This window comes from Hyla sarda, chromosome 6 (assembly GCF_029499605.1).
Source record: "Hyla sarda isolate aHylSar1 chromosome 6, aHylSar1.hap1, whole genome shotgun sequence".
In the NCBI taxonomy this organism is placed as follows: Eukaryota; Metazoa; Chordata; class Amphibia; order Anura; family Hylidae; genus Hyla; species Hyla sarda.
This window is the reverse complement of record NC_079194.1, coordinates 50732085-50751897: the sequence shown is the minus strand read 5'-3', so window position 1 is coordinate 50751897 and position 19813 is coordinate 50732085.

The window sequence follows — 19813 nt, the reverse complement described above, 5'->3', positions numbered from 1 at the left end:
CTCAGCAGTTGCTTACTTTATCCTGCATAAATTAGTTCAGCTTTCAGGTGCTCCGGTGGACTGGAGACTCTTTCCTAGGACTGTATCCACCTTTTCCAGCCCACGGGAGCACCTGAAAGCTGAACTAATTTATTCAGGATAAAGTCAGCAACTGCCGAGCCGAGAAGTTCGTGACGAATTGAATCACTGTAACTTTGCTCATCTCTACTAGAGATGAGCGATTTTGCAGTAAATTCGATTCGTCACGAACTTCTCGGCTCGGCAGTTGATGACTTTATCCTGAATAAATTAGTTCAGCTTTCAGGTGCTCCGGTGGGCTGGAAAAGGTGGATACAGGATACAGCAGGATAAGGCATCAACTGTCAAGCCGAGAAGTTCGTGACGAATCAAATTTACTGTAAGTTCGCTAATCTCTATTCTCTACCCACCACCTATATGTGCTTCATTTTCCAACCCACACAATTGTTACATTTCCTGAATAATAAAGAGAAAATTAGTAGAAAAAAACAGAAAACGGGTAAAAAAAATAAAATAAGAATTTTCATGGCAGCCGGAGGCCATTACTAGGCCTTCATGGCTGCCATTAGGTGATCCATTTGTAAAGGCTACATTAGGTAGCCTGTACTAGCAGATAATCAATTTAATGGATCAATGCAATGCTCATACAAGTCCACAAGTGGTCCCTCAAGTTACAATATTAATCTGTTCCGGGACGACCATTGTATGTTGAGACCATTGTATGTTGAGACCATAACGCTGGAAACCTGGTAATTGGTTCTGAAGCCACCAAAATGTCATCCAAAAATAGGAAAAAGTGAGGATTAAAGAAAAATAAGTAGATAACTAATACAGATAAAGCAAATCCTTACATATAAAAGTAAGAAAGATCTGCTGGGAGCTGTAAATCACTGTCTATTTCAGTGTTTCCCAACGAGGGTGCCTCCAGCTGTTGCAAAACTACAACTTCCAGCAAGCCCGGACAGCCGTTGGCTGTCCGGGCATGTTGGGAGTTGTAGTTTTGCAACAACTGGAGGCATCCTGGTTGGGAAACAATGGTTTATGTAGAGGACAGGAGCTTCTTCAGGGTCCTATACAGTACACACAGTGTCCCAAATGGAGCCGCCCTTACTTGGTGTCCAAAAAAACAGATAACCCTGGCACAGGTAAAGAGTACAGAACTTGTAGTTCTTCCCTGTACTGTAGGGGGCGCTACCAGACAGACGGTCAGTGCATGCACTTCAGTAATACAGGTGATTTACCAGTAAAATGCCCATTCTGACCCATTCTTGGTCAGTTCCTTCAGTTGTGACACGTTTCACAGATCTGGACTGTCAGTACCATTGTATGTTGAGTCTGGTTTCAAGTTACGACGGTCCAGAAAAAAACATTGTATGTTGAAACTATTGTATGTTGAGGGATCACTATATATATAAATATATATATATATAATATATATTATAAAAAATTTAAATCATCCTCTTTTCTCATTTTTCAATAAAAAAAAATTGCAGAATCGATCAAGTAAAACATAATGGCATTGAAACTATATAGTAGGCGGTGTCGCATCCTAAACCTGACAAAAATGTATGTAAAAGTTCACGTTACACAGAAATTGTGACTGATTTAAAAACTACAGAACACAGCACAAAAAAACTGTTTTTAACAGATCTGTAGATAGAAAGGTAAAAAAAATAAACATATAATAGGAATCAGAAATGGGTAATTTGTAGCATATATAATAAAAATTTTAATAAAAGTAGTAAAACAAAACTGCAATATAAACTGGGTACTATGGTGATTGTGTGTGTGTGTGTGTATATATATATATATATATATATATATATATATATATAGTGTGTCTATGTCTGTGTGTATATGTGTATATATATATATATATATATATATATATATATATATATATATATATATATATATATATATATATATATATATATATATAGCAAAATCATCGGTAGTTGCAGTATCTTGTAATACCTTTTTTATTGGACTAACAAGATTATGTAGAGAAGCTTTCGGGATTCCTCCCTTTATCAAGTTATAAGCATTTCTGAGCTCACAAGGAGAAAACACAGGTTCTATCTCACAAAATATGCAGGGGTTAAAACAGCATATGTGGAGAATGGACAAAAATTATATTTGGTTACTGATTTATTAAACTCAATGTTCATAGAGCATTCACTCTTGACTCCTTTTCTGAATGATTTAACCCCTTATGGCCCATTTTCACCTTATACGGGTACTCTGCTGGAAAACATTTTGTTTTTAAATCAACTGGTGCTAGAAAAAGTGCTTTAAAAATCTTAATCTGGTGCTTTAAAAATCTTAATCCTTCCAGTACTTATCAACTGCTATTTGCTCCACCGGAAGTTCTTTTCTTTTTGGATTTCTTTTCTGTCTGACCACAGTGCTCTCTGCTGACACCTCTGTCCATTTTAGAAACTGTCCGAATTAGGAGCAAATCCCCATAGCAAACCTATCCTGCTCTGGACAGTTCCTGACATGGACAGAGGTGTCAGCAGAGAACACTGTGGTCAGACAAAAAATACATTTTAAGAGAAAAGAACTTCCTGCGGAGCATACAGTACTGGAAGGATTAAGATTTTTTAATAGAAGTATTTTACATATCTGTTTAACTTTCTGGCACCAGTTGATATAAAGAAAAATGTTTTCCATCTTATTATATAACATAATCTGTGTCGAAAGACAAAAAATATTATTTGTGGGATGAAATAAAAAACAACACGCCCATTTTGCAAATTTTGTGGGCTTCCATTTCTACGCAGTGCACTTTTCGGTAAAATGACACCTTAGCTGTATTCTGTAGGTCCATAAGGTTACAAGGATACCCAATTTATGTAGGTTTTATTTTATTTAACTACTTAAAAAAAAATCCTAAATACATGCACCAAAATTTATATGTTTACAATTGTCATTTTCTGACCCCTATAACTTTAAAATTTTTCCGTATATGGGTCTACATGAGAGCTCATTTTTTGCGCCATGGTCTATAGTTTTTCATCGTTCCATTTTTTTTATGGGTATATTTTTATGGTATATGAAGTGACCAAAAATGCACAATTTTGGAATTTGGTATTTTTTTACGTGTACGTCATGGACCGTGTGGTTTAACCAACCTTATATTTTAATAGTTTGGACATTTACTTATTATTACATTCTTTTATTTAAAAAATGGGAAAAGGGGGGTGATTCTAACTTTTAATAGGGGAGGGGTTAATTAAGTTTTATTAACTTTTTTTTTTTTTGTCCCCCATAGGAGGCTACAACATGCAATCTTCTGATTGCATATACTGATCAATGCTATGCCATAGCATAGCACTAATCAGTGTTCTCAGCACTCTGCTGCTGGAGCAGCAGATCACTGATCGGACGACGAGGAGGCAGGTGTGGACCCTCCTGTTGTCCAGTAAGCTGATCGGGACATTGCGTTTATGTTGTGACAGTCCCGATCAGCTCCGCTGAGCTGCCGGGATGCTTTTGGTTCAGTTTTAGACGCCCTGATTAACTTTGTTCGCTGCGTTCAAGGGGTTAATGCCGGGCATCTGCCCGATCAGCGGTGCTCAGCTTTAACCCTGGGTCCTGGCTGATAGCAGTCGGGACCCACGGGGTTTAAAGCATTCTCCGGTCGTGAGAATGGTTTAAACCCCGTCAACGGGACCAGGACATACAGGTGCGCCCTGAGTCCTTAAGGATTTAGGAACGGGGGCGTAGGCGTATGCCCTGCGCCCCAAGGTGTTAATAGGAATTTTGTTTTACTTGGTTCAGGAATTCCGCTGAAGAAATTGATCCGCGGCAAGAATGAACCTTTGCTCAGAATTCTGCGAGCACTGCATTGTTGTCAGTGGTGACAGCGCATGGTCCTAACACCGAAAGGTGAACATACCCTTAGTCTATCAATTTAAAGTAAGTTACTTTTCCGAGCATACAATGTCACATATAAATCACACCCCATTTCACCAGTTACACCCTCTTTCCTGCTAAGCCCGGTAAACATCTTGACTCCTTATATCTAGTTCACCAAAGGTGATTTTAGTACATACCTGCCAGACCGTAATGGACATGCTTAGGAAGGATCCTTGCTAGTCTTCGAGCTAAATGGCAATGTTGTGAGATTACATAACACTGAGGCTTTTTGTGACCTGGCTATTTCCTGCTGGAGTTCCCTACCTCAAAACTACAAGTCCCACAATTTCTTGTTTGTAAGTGTGAACGCCGCGTCTAAAAGGTTAATAGTGCTCGTCACCGTGATCAGTGCCACACGCTATTAGCCACGGGTCCTGGCAGTTGTTAGAGGCCGGGCCCGACCCGCTATGATGCGGGGCCATGCCGTGGCCCTGCGTTATAGAACGGGAGCGGACTCAGGACGTACCGGTACGTCCTTGGTCCTTAAGAGGTTAAGGTGTACCTGGGACTTGTCATGAAAAGAAAAAACATTTAAAAACTTGACAACACAGAGACATCGCTGTGCCGTTGGCTGCCGGGCATGCTGGGAGTTGAAGTTTTGCAGCATATGGAGGGCCACAGTTTGAGGCAAGTGCTTTTAAGCGTCCCTCTAAGGCTGGGTCCACACTACGTTTTGTCCCATACGGGAGCGCATACGGCAGGATGGAGCTAAAACCTTGCGCTCCCGTATGTGACCGTATGCGCTCCCGTATGTCATTCACTTCAATGAGCCGTCCGGAGTGAAACGTTCGGTCCGGTCGGCTCATTTTTGCGCCGTATGCGCTTTTACAACCGGACCTAAAACCGTGGTTGACCACAGTTTTAGGTCCGGTTGTAAAAGCGCATACGGCGCAAAAATGAGCCGACCGGACCGAACGTTTCACTCCGGCCGGCTCATTGAAATGAATGACATACGGGAGCGCATACGGTCACATACGGGAGCGCGAGGTTTTAGCTCCCTCCTGCCGTATGCGCTCCCGTATGGGACAAAACGTAGTGTGGACCCAGCCTAATCGTGTGTTCAATTTACTTTGACCCCCATAGAAGCTGTCTCCAGCAGGAGATCCAGTGCCGCAAAGTAGCATTAGGCTAGGATTCCACTGAGGTTTTTGTCTTGTAGTTTTGTTGTTGTTGTTTTTTTGGCTTAAAAACAGCAGGAAAACTGCCACAGATTTTCCCTGCATTTTGAGTGGAAATTGCATTTTTGGCCCCTTTGGAAATTATAATTTTTTTTAAAAAAATTTGTTGGGTACCCCAAAAAGATTAAAAATAAATAAACCCTCAGTAGGGATGGAAAAAAAATGTCATTAACGATATTATTATTTGAGTAGTAGTACTACCTAAAAAATAAAGAAAAGAAAAAAAGTGAAAAAAGTTAAACACACACTTTATTCAACACATTATTAAAATACATTTATAAAAAGTTTAACAAAATTATTTATAACAAGTATATTATTTTTACATTTAAATGGCCCCTTTCTAAATTTGTATTATTGTTGGCTACATTTTTAGTTCCCTGCCCGCCCACATAAATTGATCCCTGTTTAATAATTAATAAAAATGTCATTATTAAAAAGATAAATTTAGTTAAATACAATTTTTTCCATTACTACTGTATCTTTTTTTATTTTATTTTTAATAGTACCCTATGAAAATTTATTAAAAAAGGTATCTCCATCACTTATTTGGATCGCTAAAGTCCAAAAAAGAACAAAAAACGCCAAGATGCCAAGATTTTCCAGAAAAAAACGCCAAAGTCTCAACAAGATGTCGTTTTGGAAAAAGTGCCAAGGAACCAAAAAGAGCTGAAAATGCCTAAAGGATAAAAAAAAATGCCAAACTGAAAAACGCCAAGTGGATCTGGCATTTTACAGTTCACTATTGACTTGCGGCTAACATCTGGCCACTTCAGACACCCATTGCGATCCTCCTGTGTAATGTATAAAAGCGACCGGCCGCTCTTCTATGGTCCCCTGCACTGCCGTATATATACATATATACGTATATATTTCCCGCAGAGAGCTGTGATTGGCCGAATGGTTCCAGCCAATCACAACTCTCTGTGGGAAATATGAATATGTGTATTTATACGGCAGTGCAGGGGACCATAGAAGAGCGGCCGCCTGCATCTATACATTATATAGGAGGATCTGTCTATTAATGCAGGTACTACAGTACCCAGCATGAAGCTGAGTGTGCTCCATGTTGGGAGCAGTAGTACCTGCAGTTAAGGACAGATCACAGCAGGTATCACTCCTGACACCTACTGCGATTGTCCTTAATCCTGCATCCCTGAGATGTGGAGCAGCTTTCTCCTGCCCTCCTCATCTCTGCATTATACTCTGGGTCGGACAGTGATATGAACAGAATTCACTCATTCATATTTCCCTCTGAGAGCTGTGATTGGCTGCCACCATCCGGCCAATCACCACTCTGGGCGGAAAATATGAATGAGTGATGTGAATTTCTATTCACATCACTGGCCGGCCCTGAGTACAGAGCAGAGATGCGAGCACTCTGCAATAGATAGGACGATTGCAGTGGATCAGGAGTGACACCCGGGGATATCTGTCTATTAGTACAGGTACTACTACTCCCATCATGGAAGTCTGTTCCATGCTGGGAGTAGTAGTACTACCTAAAAAATTTAAATAAAAATAGAGAAAAAAAAGTGAAACACACACTTTTTTAAACACATTATTAAAATGCATTACTAAAAAATTAATTATAAAAAATATTTTATTATTATTATTGTTATTATTTTTACATTTAAATGGCCCCTTTCTACGTTTTTATTGTTGTCGACTACATTTTTAGGTCCCTGCTAGCCAACAAAAATTGGTTCCTGTTTAAAAAATAAAATTTATTTATAAAAAAAATAAAAAAAATCATTAAACACATTTTTCCGTCCCCACTGCATCTTTTTATTTTTTTTTTTTTTTTGGTACCAAACATTTTGAAAAAAAAAAATGCTAAAAGTGGCCAATAATGCAATTTCCATTTAAAGGCAAAAACGCCAGAAAAAAAACGCAAAAAACGCAGAGAAAATCAGTGGCAGTTTTTCTGATGTTTTTAAGTCTAAAAAAACCACAAGACGAAAACCTCAGTGGAATCCTAGCCTTATACTGGCTCTTGCACTGAAGACGGCTGCTAGGGGGACGGAGGAGGAAGCTCCATCTCATATGAACAGTGCTATGCCGAGGGGATTTGGGAGAACCTTGTTCTGACATTTAAGCGCAGAATTTGAAAAAGGACTTTTGTGCACAGAGCTGCATTTGGCAAATTTTTGTTGGAGTCACTCTTTAAAATGGTACCTGTCATTTAGAAAAACATTTAATATGCCATAGAGATGTATCAAAAGTCACTTGACTTAGACAAACTTGCAATACAAGTATGGGGTCGATCAGATCTCGTAGACACAGAGCGGGAAGAGGAGCGCACTCAAATCCATAGTGCAATCAAATATAGGAGATTATGACTTTCTAATATATATTGAATTTAAATGGGTACTCCGGTGGAAATTTTTTTTTTTAAATCAACTGGTGCCAGAAAGTTAAACAGAGCAGGAGAAAATCCCCATTGCAAACATATGCTGCTCTGGACAGTTCCTAACATGGACAGAGGTGTCAGCAGAGAGCACTGTGGACAAGACAAAAAAGAAATTCAAAAAGAAAAGAATTTCCTCTGTAGCATACAGCTGCTAAAAAATACTGGAAGGGTAAAGATTTTTTTTTTAATATAAGTCATTTACAAATCTAAATCTTTTTACATTACTCTTTTTATATTTCATTTACAAATCTGTTTAACTTTCTGGCACCAGAGTACCCTTTTAAGAAAATGCCTCTTTGGCCACTCATAAAACTCCTTTACTCCATCACCCATCCTAAAAGCTTCTTTCACTGTAAACAAAAAACTGCTGAAAGTCCACATTGAGAGACAAGATGGACAATCACAGAGATCAGGTTACATGCTGCCCATAGTCTATGTAATGGGGAAAGGAGAGGAGGAGGATTCTGCAGTGGCAAAGGCTGAGAGAGACAAACAGAGATGCTGCAGAAAATTCTAGTAAATATTATATCTAACCCTAATGCAAAGCTTGCTCTATAATGTCCTTTCTGCTGCTGTAGTTTCTGAGGGTATGCTATAGAGATAAAGTGGAGCAGGATCTCCTGTGTGTGTATGTGTGTGAAGCATATAGGAGACATCATAGCAGCTAGTCTCCAGTACTAGGTCAGGGAGAACTGAAAATTAGAGATGGAGTCGTCAGAGGAGAAAACTGGTGAAAAATACTGTATACAAGTTATACAATGACCAGACATAGCGCTACTCCTCAGATACAAACATGACAAGTTACCTTAAAGTGCTGGTATGCATTAAGGTGCATCCTTTATATACACTTTATGTATGTAGATACACAATATTCATGTACTAACATCTTTTTACCAGAACAATGTTCCATTTGTCTAATATTACAAGGAAGACTTTCACTTCAAACCACAATGGAAAATTCCTTAACCTCAGCTCCAGCAAGCTAAAAATGTCAACCGTATTCCCATGATGCATTATTTCTTCATTTTCAGACTCTCTCCGTTTTGAATGGAGGATATTTAAACAACATCTGGCCCACCCACTGACTCATAATGGATTCATAACTTTTTATGGTTCTGTTTTTGCAATTTATAATTTATAGCCTAAAGCCTGGGTTAATTCAATCAAAAATATATTTCACTTTGCCAAATTTCCAGTAAAGTCCAAGGTGATTGGACGCCTAATGAACATGTTCCTGGCCAATGTATATTAATAAGCCTCTGCGTTTTTTTATTTCTTTTTATTTCCTATGTTAGAGGCACTTTGTCCGCTCAGACGAACTGGAAGCTCATGCTGGCAGAGTTCTCTTGTATTCTGTATATATATTTATATGGGACGTTTTATATTTACATTCCTTGTTTGATTAAAGAACTTTGGGTTTTAGGAAAAAATTAAAAAAAGAATAATTAGGCATACCGAAACTGGATTCAACAAATGTGGGAATCTGCAAGTTGTATATTGTAAAGAAAATGATTCTGATTTAAAGAGGAATAATGCTTAAAAATATTGTGTAATTTTGTAGATATAGGTGAAGATTAGGAAAGTTGTTACGGTGCACTTACAGGGCAATATATCTGGTCTGTGTTACATATTTTTTTTTTTAAATACACTGCTTCGTAGCCTGTGCGATCTTCTAACACTGGAGGTAACTTCCATTGGTCAGTGACTGGTTGAGTGGACAGCTCTTGCGGGAACTACATGTTACAGGTACCAGGAAGCAGAGGGGCCATTAATAGTTGGAACTGGAGCTGTCGGGGATCAGGGTAGGTGAGTATGACTTTAGTAGCCAAATATAAAATATTTTTGTTTCCCAGATAATCCTTTTAAGGGGTATTTCCATCTTATAAAGTGATGGCATATCCTAGAGACTTTAAGGAAATAATTGCCATGATTATTTGTAGAATTTTCTATGTTTAGTTTTCTTTCAAGGAAGCAATAAAACTGAATATCTGAAGCATCAGCATTTGTGGGTTTTATTATGGTCTCGAATCCTTCTTCCGAAGCTTTTTAGTCTATTTTTGTTCTAAGAATTAAAGCTTATTCCATGTGACAAATTGCCAAGGCGCTGGAAATATCTTATAAAGATCTGTTCCAATTCCTACACAGAACAGCACAAAGTGGCTCTAAACTGGACAGAAAGAGAAGTAGGAGGCATTGGATCACAACTATGCAAGTGGATAAACACCGGTCTCACAGGTCTTCAGCTAGAAGCTGTATTGAAAATATATGTCTACGTCCTACCAGGAGATGGGGTTTACTACTCCCGTGGACTGGTAGGTTGGCGGAATGTTTAATGAGCCCAAGTAATGATGAATAAATCAATCAATCATTCTAGTACCCCCTATGAAGGAGTAGATCACTCTACCCCACAGTTTTTTTTTCTGTACTCCAGAACAGTGGGACTGGCAGTGATCTCTTCCTTGTATGGGAAGATCCTGCAGGGTTGTGGTTGTATTGCTTCACTTTATTTGTGTTTTTTTTTTAACCATGGCTCCTTGCCACACTGATTCAGTGTGGCAGTCTTTGTCTCTGGCATTGGCCATTGCTGGTTGGTCCTGTGAGGAGCCTATTTTTGCCACCAGGTCCTCTCTGTGGTACTGCTGTGCTATATCTAGTCTTCTCTTGGCTGAGAGTTTGGTGCTTGCTCCAGTGGGTCCTGCCATCTTGCCAGAACTGATGTTAGACGCTGCTCTCCTCACTTCTGGCTTCTCTGGTCTTCACACCCGCCAGGATCTCTGCTTTGCAGGGTTTTAGGTGGCTGTCTGCATCTTAAATGCCTTGATATGATACTTAGGTCTATGGCATTGATGTTGGCTGGCCATTGTGGCTAAAGCCTTGGGCAGTCAACAATACCTCTAAATTCAAATTATGTAGTCTCCCCTTTGAGCCCAGTAGGCTTTTTCGGTCCAAGCTTGATCAGATTATGGAAGTCCTATCTCACAAAAGGGGAATAATCTTCCCCAACAGTCTACCTCGCAGGCTAGACCACAAAGGGACTGGGAGTGTAGCAAAGAGATTTGAGGGGTTCCCAAGGAGCCTGACTGCTGGCCTCTCCAAGGCTCTTGGTTGCTCACCATTCTCCCTGCTGTGTCTCCAGCTTTCTACCCTACACCTTCTCCTTAACATCTGGTTGGAGAACATCTGTATCTTTTCAGAGATTCTTGGGCTTATGCCATTCAAGATTCCCAGGTTCTAAGGATAGTCTCTCCAGGTTATTCTATAGACTTTGGATCCTCCAAACAACTTTGTAAGAGCAAGACTTCTCCCAATTGGCAAACAGGCCATTTGGAATACTATATCCAAAGAAAATCTGCAAAAGGGAGCTCTAGAGGAAGTACCGGCAGATGAACGCGGGTTAGGGATCTTCTCCCCAGTTTTCATAGTACCAAAGGCATCAGGAGATCTCTGGATGATTCTTAAGGAAAAATAAATTCTATATGGAAATCATCCAGTTGGTGTTCAGCATCCTCTATCCTGGAGACATGATAACAACTCTGGACCTCAAAGATGCGTATCTTCATATTCCGATCCATCATGGTTCCACGAAATATCAAAGTACCGCAGGGCAGGTACCAGGTGTTCTCAGGCACCTTCAATTTGTTACCCTTCCTTTTCGTATTTCTTCTGCCCCCCCCCCCCACACTTTCACTGTGTGGTGGTTGCTGTGGTGGCTGCTCTCAAGCTTCAAGGTTTGACCATCATACCTTATCTGGACTACTGGTTTCTGAAGGCTTCTTCACATGCGGTCCACGGACAGGAATTCATGGGGGGGACCAATGATGAAGGGATCCCCCCCCAAAGCTGCCGCCACTTTAAAAGTCCAGTGCATGCTGGGAGCTCCCTGCATGCCAAAGAGGAGAAGCCTGCAGAGACAGGAGACTTTAGAATGTGGCCAGTATTAAGCTCATGGTAAGTGTTGGGGGGGGGGGGGGGGTGTTTAACCTGGGCAATCCAAAAGGGGTCTCCTGGGCAGCTTTAGCTCCTCACTCCCAAATTTTACATAAATTGCTGTAAAATTGCAACAAATTTACAGTGATTTGCGCAAAATCGCGGCAAAAACTTCATGGTTTTACCACGATTTTTACACAAAGTTGTGTGAATGTGGACCTAAAGCTTTCCGGCTGCACAAAGTCTATGGACAGCAGAGGAACTTACATTCTGTCTGCCAAGACCTGAGATTACATCATTAAGAGTACCTCTTGATAAAGGGAAACCGAAACGATCGTAGGGGTCAGGGCTCTGCAGCTCAATATGGGTAAGATCACTATATGCACTTTATTTGATTAGTTTCTGTGTCTCTCTGCAGTCTGCATGTATCCATAGATAGTGCTTGAGTTATTATTATGTTGTCATATTATTATTACGCAATACTATTATCTTAATACATTGTATGTATATGCACATTTGTGTTGTAACATACTCTGGCATTTTTTTGCACTAATTTATATTTAGTAATACCCACAATTGTGGTCAGTGTATACTATAAATACCGTGTATAGAGCACTTTAGCAGTATTAATTTATGTTTAGTGCAGCTTTCTTAGAGACTGAGAAACCATACTGATTACTTTTTATACCATATTTTATGCAAGCCTATTGTAGCTGGCAGTAGCCCTATTCTTTTGTACTGGTATCTAACCTTAATCCCATCTCCAATCATTGGCGTCTGTTTACATTGTTTTTTAAATTGTTTCAATAAAATCATGATTTTAATTAAGGAGTTGTTTGAACTCGATTTTCTCTTTGTATACATCATTAAGAAGGTCCTGGCAGATAGAATGGACAGAGGGATCTGGGGTACAGAGGGGTCTGGAGAGGACGGGGGTCTGGGGTACAAAGGAGTCTGGAGAGTACAGAGGGGTCTGAAGCATACAGAGGGGTCTGGGGTACAAAGGAGTCTGGAGCCTACAGAGCAGTCTGGGATACAGAACGGTCTAAGGTACAGAGGATCTGAAGAGTACAGAGAGGTCTTGGGTACATTAGGCTCTGGAGAGGACAGAGGGGTCTGGAGTGGACAGAGTGGTCTGGGGAGGACAGAGCATTCTGGGGGTACAGAGGGGTCTGGGGAGGACAGAGTGGTCTGGAGTGGACAGAGTAGTCTGGAGGGGACAGAGTGGTCTGGTGAGTACAGAGGGGTCTGGGGAGGACAGAGAGGTCTGGGGAGGACAAAGGGGTCTGGAGGACAGGTGCCTGGAATACAGAGTGTTCTGGCGTACAGAGGTGACTGGAGAGGACGGAGGGGTCTGAGGGTACAGAGGGGTCTGGGGGTACAGAGGTGACTGGAGAGGACAGAGGGGTCTGAGGTACAGAGCGATCTGGGGGACTCTGATCAGGCAGTGAGACAGGAGCCATATCTGTTTGTATTCCTGGCACGTTGTGATGATCTCTCCCTGTATAGACAGTAATAGGAGAAGATTTTAGAAGCCCAGCAACTACCAAATGTGGAGCAGGAGCCACCTCCAAACTTCTGCCTCACAGTCACAATGCTTCACAGTCTCACTGTCATGGTCGGAGATTCACCGGCTGTACGTGTGCACCAGCTGTAATGTGCTGATGCACCACAACAGTGTGCCCTCCCCGCTCAAGACCTGCATACTCCGGGTGAGTCTACATGGTGCAGTACTGATAGGAGATACTAACTGATTGTACCCATACAGCACTATCAATTATTAACCCCTTCCCTCTCAGGCCATTTTTCATTTTTGCACTTTAGTTTTTTCCTCCTCACCTTCTAAAAATCATAACACTTTGAATTTTCCACCTACAGACCCATATGAGGGCTTGTTTTTTGTGCCACCAATTTTTCTTTGTAATGACATCAGTCATCTAACCACAAAATCTACAACAAAACCAGAAAAAAAATATATGTGGGGCAAAATTTAAAAAAACAAATGCCATTTTGTAATTTTTGGGGGCTTCTGATTCTAAGCAGTGCACTTTTCAGTACAAATGACACCTTATCTTTATTCTGTAGGTTCATATGGTTACAAGGATACCTATATAGGTTTTATTTTATTTTACTACTTTAAAAAAATTATAACTTCATGCACCAAAATTAGTATGTTTAACCCCTTAAGGACCCAGCCCAAATATACCTTAAGGACTCGGCCATTTTTGTAACATCTAACCACTGTCACTTCAAGCATTAATAACTCTGGGATGCTTTTACCTTTCATTCTGATTCCGAGATTGTTTTTTCGTGACATATTCTACTTTATGTTAGCGGTAAAAATTTGTCGATACTTCTATCATTTCTTGGTGAAAAATTCCAAAATTTGATGAAAAAATTGAAAATTTTACATTTTTTTTTAAATTTGAAGCTCTCTGCTTATAAGGAAAATGAATATTCCAAATAAATTATATATTGATTCACATATACAATATGTCTACTTTATGTTTGCATCATAAAGTTGACATGTTTTTACTTTTGAATGACATCAGAGGGCTTAAAAGTTCAGCAGCAATTTTCCAATTTTTCACAAAATTTTCAAAATTGGATTTTTGCAGGGACCAGTTAGGTTTTGAAGTGGAGTTGAGGGGCCTTCTTATTAGAGATGCTCCACAAATGACCCCATTATAAAAACTGCACCCCTCAAAGTATTCAAAATGACATTCAAAAGGTTTGTTAACCCTTTTGGTGTTTCACAGGAATAGCAGCAAGTTGAAGGAGAATATTCAAAATCTTCATTTTTTACACTCGCATGTTCTTGTAAACCCAGTTTTTGCATTTTTACAAGGGGTAAAAAGAGAGGAATTTTCTTAAAATGTGTAACCCAATTTCTCTCGAGTAAGGAAATACTTATGTCATGTATGTCAAGTGTTCGGCGGGCGCAGTAGAGGGCTCATAAGGGAAGGAGCGACAGTGGGATTTTGGAGAGTGAGTTTTTCTGAAATGGTTTTTGGGGGGCATGTCACATTTAGGAAGCCCCTATGGTGCCAGGACAGCAAAAAAAACCTCCCACATGGCATACCATTTTGGAAACTACACCCCTCAAGGAACGTAACAAGGGGTCCAGTGAGCCTTAACACCCCACAGGTGTTTGACGACTTTACGTTAAAGTTGGATGTGTAAATTTTGAAAAAAAATTTTTCACTAAAATGCTAGTTTTCCCCCAAATTTTAAATTTTTACAAGGAGTAATAGGAGAAAATGCCCCTCAAAATTTGTAACCCTATCTTTTCTGAGTATGTCGGTACCCCATAAGTTGACCGGAAGTGCACTATGGGCGAAATTCAATGCTCAGAAGAGAAGGAGTCATATTTGGCTTTTTGAGAGCAAATTTTGCTCGGGGAGCATGTCGCATTTAGGAAGCCCCTATGGTGCCAGAACACCAAAAAAAAAAAACACATGGCATACCATTTTGGAAACTAGACCCCTTGAGGAACGTAACAAGGAATTAAGTGAGCCTTAATACCCCACAGGGGTTTTACGACTTTTGCATATGTAAAAAATATATATATTTTTTCACTAAAATGTGTGTTTCCCCCCCAATTTCACATTTTTGCAAGGGTTAATAGCAGAAAATACCCCCCAAAATTTGTAACCCCATCTCTTCTGCGTATGGAGGTACCCCATAAGTTGACCTGAAGTGCACTACGGGCAAACTACAATGCTCAGAAGAGAAGGAGTCATATTTGGCTTTTTGAGAGCAAATTTTGCTCGGGGAGCATGTCGCATTTAGGAAGCCCCTATGGTGCCAGAACAGCAAAAAAAAAAACACATGGCATACCATTTTGGAAACTAGACCCCTTGAGGAATGTAACAAGGAATATAGTGAGCCTTAATACCCCACAGGCGTTTCACGACTTTTGCATATGTAAAAACAATTTTCACTAAAATGTGTGTTTCCCCCCAAATTTTACATTTTGCAAGGGTTAATAGCAGAAAATACCCCCCAAATATGTAACCCCATCTCTTCTGAGTATGGAGGTACCCCATAAGTTGACCTGAAGTGCACTGCGGGCGAACTACAATGCTCAGAAGAGAAGGAGTCATATTTGGCTTTTTGAGAGCAAATTTTGCTCGGGAGCATGTCGCATTTAGGGAGCCCCTATGGTGCCAGAACAGCAAAAAAAAAAACATGGCATACCATTTTGAAAATTAGACCCTTTGAGGAACGTAACAAGGAATAAAGTGAGCCTTAATACCCCACAGGGGTTTTACGACTTTTGCATATGTAAAAAAAAATATATATTTTTTTTCACTAAAATGTGTGTTTCCCCCCCCAATTTCACATTTTTGCAAGGTGTTAATAGCAGAAAATACCCCCCAAAATTTGTAACCCCATCTCTTCTGAGTATGGAGGTACCCCATAAGTTGATCTGAAGTACACTACAGGCGAACTACAATGCTCAGAAGAGAAGGAGTCATATTTGGCTTTTTGAGAGAAAATTTTGCTCGGGGAGCATGTTGCATTTAGGAAGACCCTATGGTGCCAGAAAAGCAAAAAAAAACAAAACACATGGCATACCATTTTGGAAATTAGACCCCTTGAGGAATGTAACAAGGAATAAAGTGAGCCTTAATACCCCACAAGCGTTTCGCGACTTTTGCATATGTAAAAAAAAAATAAAAAAAATTTCACTAAAATGTGTGTTTCCCCCCAAATTTCACATTTTTGCAAGGGTTAATAGCAGAAAATACCCCCCAAAATTTGTAACCCCACCTCTTCTGAGTATGGCGGTACCCCATAAGTGGATGTCAAATGCACTGCAGGAGCGCTACAGTGCTCAGAAGAGAAGGAGTCACATTTGCTAATTTTGCTGAAATGGGGGGGAGGGGGGTCGGCATGTCGCATTTACTGCCAGAAAAGCAAAAAAAAATTACATTTGTAAATACATTTCTTTGGGAAAAGGACATACCTCACATCTGGGTGTAAAACGGATCTCCGGGTGCACACTGGTCACGGAGGAACAGGAGGTCAGTCAGGGGCCTTGAGCTTCTGCCTATGGAGCCAGAACAGTGGGACCCCCCCTCAAGGGGCATTATGTGGGGTACACTAATGACTAACAAGGGGTACAGTGGGACATAAAAGGATAAAACAGGTTATGTTCCCAGAATGATGACCCAGAGCATAGCCAAAATTTAAAAATATGCCCACCCCAAATCCTATGCTCTGAATCATCATTCTGGGAATGTGATGTGTGTGGCCGTCCCTAACCTGTTGCCTCAAATGCGCACCCCGCTCAGGTGGAGAGAGAGCGCTGCGCATTTGAGGCAACATAAAAAGTCCCCGATGATAGTGACTCAGTGACCCATGACCCAGAGAAAAAAAATACCCCCAGAGGTGTTATCATTTTTTTTTTTTTCTTATGAGAGTTTTTTTGGGCAATTTAGTGGTTTTATGGGGTTAAAACTTGGAATGTACTCTGGACTTGGTACATTGGGGTCAAATTATGGAAAATTAAAATGAAAAGGGAAAATTTAGTACTGCATGGAAGTGTGATACTCCCTGAAGCAGTTTTTAATGCAGAGGCCCGGATGATCAGGGCAAGTGTCACATTGATAGGTGGTGTCCTTCCGAATCCCCCTCCTGTTACACACTCTGCATTTTTTCTGGGATCGTCCCTTCTTTCCAGTGTGGGGGACCTCACCTGGAAAGTGTTGGCCTGGGACGATCCTGGCACCTATAACTTCAGTTCCTTGGGAAGTCCGGCCTGCTCTTTCCCGGTCAGCAAAGATCAGGACCTTTAGGACTTCTTCTTGGAACTGAAGGTATGTCCCTGTGTTGCCAGCGTTCTGGTACAGTACAAAAGAGTTGTACATGGCAACCTGTACCAAGTAGACCGCAACTTTCTTGTACCATACCCGTGTTTTCCGCATGGCGTTATATGGCTTCAGGATTTGATCAGAAAGATCAATTCCCCCCATATACCGATTGTAGTCCAGAATACAATCGGGCTTGAGGACCGTTGTTGTGGTACCTCGCACAGGGACAGGTGAGCTGCCATTACCATGAATAGTGGTCAGCATAAGGACATCCCTCTTATCCTTATACTTGACCAGGAACAGGTTTTCATGGGTAAGGGCACGGGACTCACCCTTCGGCATAGGTGTCTGAAGGAAATTTAGAGGGAGGCCTCTCTGATTCTTCCGCACGGTCCCACAAGCGGACGTCGATCTGGCGGCAAGGGATGTGAAGAGAGGGATGCTGGTATAAAAGTTGTGGGTGTGGGTGGGGGGTGGCGGGGATGTATGTAGTGTGTGTGCTTGGTGTATACTATATATAACGGTGTGTGATTAGAAATCACACACCGTTATATGAACAAAAATAAAAAGCTGCGGCCAAAAAAAAATGCAGCGCCCTGAACCCCTAATAGGGCCCGGGTCAAGCTGAAATATCTCCGGCAGACCCTTGGAATTTTTTTTTTACTTCTATTTTACTGTTTTACACTTATTTTTCCTACCTTTCCCTGGGGGGTTTTCTGTCCCTGCTCTATGGGGGATCATCGGTCCTGAGGGGGCTCCAATCCTCACAGGGCACCTTCGAGCAGCTTTGCCCGCTGACTGAACTCAGCTAACGGGCAGAGCTGCAAGAAGATGCAGTTAACCCCTCCCCCGCCGGCTGCTATTGGCTGGACCATCGTCCAGCCAATAGCAGCGCTCCTGGGGGGGGTGACGAAATCGCCACCTCCCCATAGATACAGTGGGTGATAGGGGTGTATTGTACACCCCCGATCACCTTGTATCTTTGGGTCAGCGGGTCACACGTGACCCGTATGACCCGAATCGCGGCAGATCGTTAGTGTGAATTCACCAACGATCTGCCGCGATCTCCGACATGGGGGGTCTGATGACGATATCAGCAGGCATCCCGGTCCGGTCCCCGCCCGGCGCGCGGTGGGGACTGAAATTCCCACGGGCTTATGGATATGCCCTGGGTCCTTAAGTACCAGGACGTCAAGGCGTATCCATACGCCCTAGGTCCTTAAGTGGTTAAAATTGTACCCCTGGTTGAGAACCCCTCACCTATAGGACCCCTCTAAAACACTCCCATATAAACCTAGGGAGGAGATCAGTCTCTTCTAATATAAACCTAGGGAGGAGTTCAGTCTCTTCTAAAGTTTGCTGAGGAACAGTCAATACCTGAGAGTGTCTGGTGTCCTGAGGAGACCCAAGGCCTAACCATGCAGCCACACTTCCACCAACCAAGTGCCCCACAGGTGAATGTCAAAGCCCGGTAAGCTACACAAGGGGTGAAGTCTAGTCAGTCCTAGTCAAGTCAGTTAAATCTGTCTAAATTCCGAGTGGGTCTGCAGCATTCTATCCAAGTCCACTACAAATCCCAGAAAGCCCACAAGTCACTGGTCATCTTTTTGGGCCTCACTGAGCTGTAAAGTCTATTCCATCTGTCTGCCTCAGTAAAGCTGCCGTTGTTCTGTAACTTGGCATCGGAGTCATTATTTGCTCCGCGCCTAGCCCAGGATCCAGCGAGCATACCTAGGGTGGTGCAGAGGTTAACCACGCACTGGCATCACGAATACAAGGGGTTAATGCCATCTGCCCCTAGGGTAATAACATCTGCCCTCATCACACCCTCACCACAAACATAATAACATTTCTTAATTTTACTCCACAGGGCATTGACCTTCTGTTCCAGGCTGCATCGTAATTTTTCCTCCATGTCCATATAACAATGAAAAAATATCAGTGCTGTATCTGCTGCACACCAGATCCCAATGACACCCAATAGACCCATTGACTTTCATGAGTTGAGTTTCTATCATGGTGTCAGACATTTTACCAGACAAAATCTTGCCGTGCTTTTTTGCGCACGGTTTTCAGTGGTATCTCTCCGATAAAGGCGTAAACCCAGCCTTATTATGTGACCAATATTCTTATCACTTGGGAAAGCAATATGTGTATCAAATGAATACTGTCAGCCAATCTCTATTTTTTCTAAGTTAAAATAATACAAGGTAAGGTCCTGTCACATTTAGCGACTATATTAGAAATAAATATTTGGAAAGCAAAACATCTAGATGCATACTGTGACGTGAAAAAACAACATGCTTTTTGGGCTCATTTACATCTCAATTGTGCCCTAAACTTCACGTATACATTGAAAACCTGTCAAAATGGATGCCAACGTATATGTGACTGTACCGGCACTGGTCACATTGACATTAATGCCCCAAATGTGGTTAAAGGGGTACTCCGCCCCTAGAAATCTTATCCTCTATCCAAAGGATAGGGGATAAGATGTCTGATCATGGGGGTTCCGCCGCTGAGGATCCCCTCGATCT